Here is a 5,957-nt window from a genome sequence, read left to right on the forward strand (position 1 = left end):
TTTAGTCCTCATGTTCAGACAAAATAGAATAAATAAATATTAATATTAACAATAATACTAAAAATAACACGAAAACTTAAAATTAAATTATTATATTAATATTAATATAGAAATAAGAATCTAGTGAAGCGAACGAAGTAGATTCGGTAGATAGAAAGCTGCATCTACACAAAACCTCATCCCGGTTGGAAGAGTATAAGCTCAATAGGTATCCATAGATCAAGAGAAAAACCTGGTAATTGCCTGAAATGAATTGAAAAGACGGACAGATGAGAAATATTTCGTAAGTTAATGTGTTTAACCCTTTCACGACCAAGGGAAATATTTTTCCCATCTACCAAACTCGTTACTCTTTGTTCTACTATTATCAAAACGATACTTTTGAAACGAAACATCATAGAAAACCTGATGTCAAAGGCGGCAAATGTCTTTCTGAACGAATAAACAAAACAGAATTATCAAACTAAATTGCTCCAAAACCAAACCATTCGTGTGTTCAACCAACAACAACAACTTAGTATTTGGAAAGTTCAATAGACTTGATGTGTTCATTATTTTCTCCAAGATTCTTCATTTCTTCCAAGATCTTTTTTTTTAATTTTTAATAAGTAATTTGTATTGGAAAGCAAATAAGAGAAATTCCGATATCAGAACTATACTCGTCATTCATTTACTTTTATGGTTCATGGGGAAAAATATTTCCCATAAAATTATAAAAAAAACCCACACAGACTGCTAGGGTTTTCTGTTTCGTTTTTCCCCGTAAACCTATTTAACTACCGGCGAACTGATGTTGCACCAATTTCTAAAGCACTGGGTTTTTGAAACTCACTTTTTTCCACGTGTCGTTTTCTTCTGTTGTTCGCTTGTAGTTCTCCATTTGCTCCATGTGTGTGCGATATGCGAAAGAAGCAGCAGCCGTTCCAAGATCGGCACACTCTACCGCTTGCCATCCCCCCTGTCCAGGTTTCTTCGTTTCGTGGAAGGATCTATTCCCCATGCCTCACCTTCTTCGCTCCGCGCGAAGGGAAAATCTAATTGCTCGCACACGTTGTTTTACGCAGACGTTTTGCGCGCGTCCTCCCACGCTCCGACCGCACACTCTGCCCCACGCTTTCCTTACGTCTTACACTCTTCTTTTTTTTTCCTCTCACTCTCACACGAACGCAGAGTCAGCTTTGCGGTTTGAGCTGTTTCAGGCGCGACAAACGAAAATCGAGTCAAACCAAAAAAAAACACACACATAAAAGATTAACATATCTTTTTGACCAAAACTCTCGATTGTTCCTCCGGATGGGAGACCAATACGCACGTGCTCCGGGCGGGTTTCCTTTGGATCGGAAGACCATCAGAGCGTAACATGAAACCGCATCAAGTTTTCATTTCTGTATCTCCAAGAGGGAACACTGGCTCGGAACATGCGTATGAGTGCTGGATGATAAAAAGAGATAAACAAAGACTGAATCACGAAACACCACAAAACAAATGGCGGACCGTTTTCGACCCCATCAGAGCGACTTCAAGCAACGAGAAGGAAAGGAGAAAGGCTGGGAAAAGAAGCACCACTTCGTCATCAACCGACGGCGAAAAACCAATTTTCTCCAATTATTATGCACTTTATCTCCTTTATTCACTAATCCGCGTTGCCATCATGCGGCTAACGATTCTTATACTTTTCGCCTATACTATGAGGAATAACCAAGGTTGGCGGCACACTGGACACGTTCGAAACTCGTACAGCCACTTCATTATGCAGTGCATATGAAAATAATGGGAACAAGCACCTAAAGCAGGACGACAGGCTTTGCCGGGAGTAGCACAAGAACCGCAACTATCCTCGAGCCTTTCGCGACAGACTCCACAGATATCCTCATTTATGTCCCGTCGCGAGCCAAAGATTCCTTGAGTGTAAAAGAAAAACGGTATAAACAATTTGGAATAAACAACAAGCCATTTTCATGGCGCACTTCAGTAAACGCTACCACCAACGTGCAATCGGGTTTTATACTTACTTCTAATGCTTCCTTCCATCCTTCCAATTTTCCGAGAACCCAACCGATGAAAACAGCGAGCGCACCTGTGTCACGTCCGCACGCCACTGGCAACAAGCAGCGAATGAGGTGTGCAAGTATTTGCAATACTGGTTGACCTCGTTTTCCGTCGGCCTTGGTTTTCGTCGTTCCCAATTACTGCGAAATTAGTTTATAGTGACGTGCTTTCTTCTTGACTCATACGATGTAATGCCGTTTGTACGGCAGAAGATTGGAACGAGGTGAGGCAGGTTGCCCGCTTCCGACTGCTTTGTACAATCAGTTCGGTATTGATTCTTCGTAACGGTGGGGGATTTAAAGGGGCCGTAACATAAATGATAGACAGGCTGGAGCGGGGTTAGTTTTACAGTAATGGGTAATTTTACCGTATTAAATAGAAATTAATCAGTGGCGTCTCGTGAGAAAATGAGATGGTTGTGCACCTTCAAAAAAAGTAATACCAAACCATATAACGTGGTTTATTAGAACCAAAACGACACGACACACGACGACGACTTTGGTCAGGATGTTAAGTGAAAGAATAGCTTAAGGAACCGTCAATGGTCAATTGAGTTCTGCAATCTTGAATTGCTACTAAATGAATCTACTTAAAAAACGAGTTTAACAGTTCATCTAAGATGTTCTGCTCAATGTCGATGCAATTGCATGAAAAATCTTTCGAATGAAAGTGTGTGCACCAGCAGTATTGCTCCGTCCAGCGTCAATTCTTAGATCTTTTTATAATAAGCTTTAAATTGTTGGCTATATTTGCGTGTTTGTTTCCTCGATTTTATTCCAAAATTTTTTTCTTTCAAATTTACTTCACGAACGTCAATATCTACTCGTTTAATATATCTCGATTAATAAATCTCCGAGGAGCCGTTAGTTCGGAGCCGACTCCGACTGCCAACTAGCGGTTCCGGATGGCTCAATATAAACTGCTACGAATCTGATTTCAATTGGCAAAGTTATAATAAACATGATTGCGTTATAAAATCAACTGATGCTGATATAATATTATGTGCTGCAGTTAGAACAAATACTGCTACTGTTATGACATCATCTGAAAAACCCTGTAGTATAATTATTTTTATAGGTATCATGAAAGTCTGGTATATAGTAAGATTTGAGGAGTAGATTATAATTATTATTAGAAGGTTTTGGAATACATCAAGTAGAGGACTAATAGAATGGGTTTTTTTTTAATTTGCGGAAGAATCACCGTAAGCGTTGAACGCATCTCACTGAGCGATCTGGAACGCGCCTGATCCTTCTAAGGATCAGCATACCCACCTCTAGTCATGACACAATGTGCCACCTATCGCCATCAAGTCCTTTATCAGACGATGCTGCAGCTTTCCGTCAAACCTTACAAGAGTGTTTCGTTTCGTAAACGATCAGAACTAATCTCACAATAGCATGGGCAATGCAGCGAGTATTCATACAAGTAAGACACATAGATCCGGACTAAACGATTCGATAGAAAACAGCTTCCGGAGAAGGAAGGAGGTCCATATGCGCACTTCAAGCCGGTTCCAGAACCTGAGGCGGACGTGGCATACCCAGCTGCCGGCCAGCAGGAGGATGCTGTTCAGCGGTAATGGTACCCACCGTGTTGCAGTGGTGTGGTGGTGGTAAGCTGGTCTACGTTGGTGGAACATTTTCCGAGTGGAAGGCACTGTCGATGGTCGAGTCGCACGGTTCATTCGTCACCATCGTTAACATACCGGAGGGAGATCACCACTATAAGTTTCTTGTCGATGGCGAATGGATGCACGATCCAAAGCTGGTACGTTGTTGAACACAGGTGTCCTGGTGTTGTGCTATGACTCACGCAATCACTGTTTATTATATTCTGTAGAAGTGCGTTGTAAGAGACAAGGGCATTACGAACAACCTGGGTACCGTGCGTCAAACTGAATTCGGAGTATTCCAAGCGCTCCTCAAGAACAGCGAAGATACGTGCAAGGTTGAATCGAAGGAGCGGGGCCAAGATATTCCAACGGCAACACCATGGGACGAGGACCAGCTGTTGCAGGATCCTCTCAACCAAGACACCCTACTATCCCAGTTCTTCTCCGATTGAATGTTCATTTATCTCTTTTAATGCAATATTCCTAGTGTGAACCAACGCTTCTTCCGCGACCGAACAACGTCATGTTGAACCATCTATACGTGACTTCGATCGAGAACGGCGTAACGGTGCTGAGTACGAACCATCGTTACCGGAAATAGCACCTCACCACAGAGTTCAACAAACCCATCTAGAGATGTGACCACATGTCGCGAGGTGAGGCGAACAATACGCAGACAACAGCACAGGCAAGATTTCATATGAGACCTAATATAGAAGACTAAGTAACCAAAAACTAACATCTTAGAAGTTTCGTTCGGCCTACTAATCAACTAATGTAGCAGAGATTTCCATTTTCTTCCACGTATACTCACCTACTATCTTTTCTCAGCCGAGAATGCACTTGATCCTATGATTCGTGGCTTTGGAGGAACTGCACCTTTGTCTACAATCTTCACTGTTGATCAATTATGCATTTAGTAGATTGTAGTGAAAACGTGTTGGTTCAAACACAAGCGCGCATAAAGATTGTACATCGAGAGTCACGAAGATGTGTTAGAGGTAGATGTTACAGGACAGAAAGGCAGGGATTCCGTCAACAATGAACACCACTCGGTACTTTCATCTCGCATACCGGAGATCGGCAGCTTGTATAATCGCTCGAAGAGGCCAACGAAGGCCTCTTCTGTTTTGCACTTCGTGTTCGAAAAGGGCAATGTTGCATCGATGTTGGAAAGATCATGAGGCAACACCTTCATATATATTTTACCTGTTCTGCACCTGACTCTCTCCCTGCCGGCAGTCTTTGCAATTGGATCGGAAGGAGGGTGAAGCCAACATTTTCGACCCTCGAGCATCGGATCCTCAACCCTCGGTATTTTGTAACGGTTTCTGTCGCATAATTTCCATTTCCAGTTCACTCCTCCTAGTTTTCATAGGTAGCAACGGATTTTCCTTTTTCCTCATCACTATTTTCCTCCCCTTCCACTTCGGTGTGAAAACATGCTTCCGGTGGAACCGTGTCTCTAAATGCGCAGGTGCCATGGCTCTATTGTAGAAATTTTCAAATTAGTGTGAAAGAGTCAGCAGCTCGCTTCAAGATATCATTGGCATCTCCATAACCATAAAAATGAAAAAAAGGTGCGTTTCGAGAAGCATATCATATATTTCTAAATAGTTGCATGTTGTATAACCTACATCATTGCTTTTATTATTGAATGCTGTTATTGAAAGGTGTTATCTGCATAGGCGGAATGACTCCTGAGTTTGTGTTTGGATGTGTGGATACCACTGGATATGTGCCTCCCGGAATTACTCCATATGACTGAATACTGTCAGACTGAGTTACCCACATTTGCATATAGGTTTGTTGCATGCCGTGTGGGTTCGCGACAGGATGAACTCCTGCAGATCCGATTGCCGCTCCATAGGCCGTAGCAGGATCGATGTTTACACCAGGGACCATGTTGGGAGGAGTCGGTTGGACCGGAATGGAGCCGTTTGCAACTTCCACTAGAATATCTGGCGTCAAAGGTCGGAAAACTCCCCGTCCACAGTAGCAGTACATCTGAAAGCGTGACAAAGGTCAGAAGATGCACTAAATTGCATGCTACTGCAAACTAGGACTCGGCGCACTATGTTTGATGTTACACTTACCATTGTGTGGCTCACAACGATGTGGCGAATATGCGATAAATCCAAGCGATTGTTGTGGAGCAGCTGAAGCTGGAAACACTCAGGGCACACGTTGGTCATGTACCGCGTACAGTCATAGCAATCCATGTACCGAAGACCTATTAAATGGGAGGATGAATGAAATGTGACATCACCCCAACGTTAGCAGCTACCGACTC

General features: G+C 42.7%; 1 pseudogene; it reads left to right on the plus strand.

The window, feature by feature from the left end:
• The first annotated feature begins 3,630 nt into the window (after window positions 1-3,630).
• LOC131269064 (5'-AMP-activated protein kinase subunit beta-1-like) lies at window positions 3,631-4,298 on the plus strand (annotated as a pseudogene).
• The last annotated feature ends 1,659 nt before the right edge of the window (window positions 4,299-5,957 follow it).

Source organism: Anopheles coustani, chromosome X (genome assembly GCF_943734705.1).
Source record: "Anopheles coustani chromosome X, idAnoCousDA_361_x.2, whole genome shotgun sequence".
Lineage (NCBI taxonomy): Eukaryota > Metazoa > Arthropoda > Insecta > Diptera > Culicidae > Anopheles > Anopheles coustani.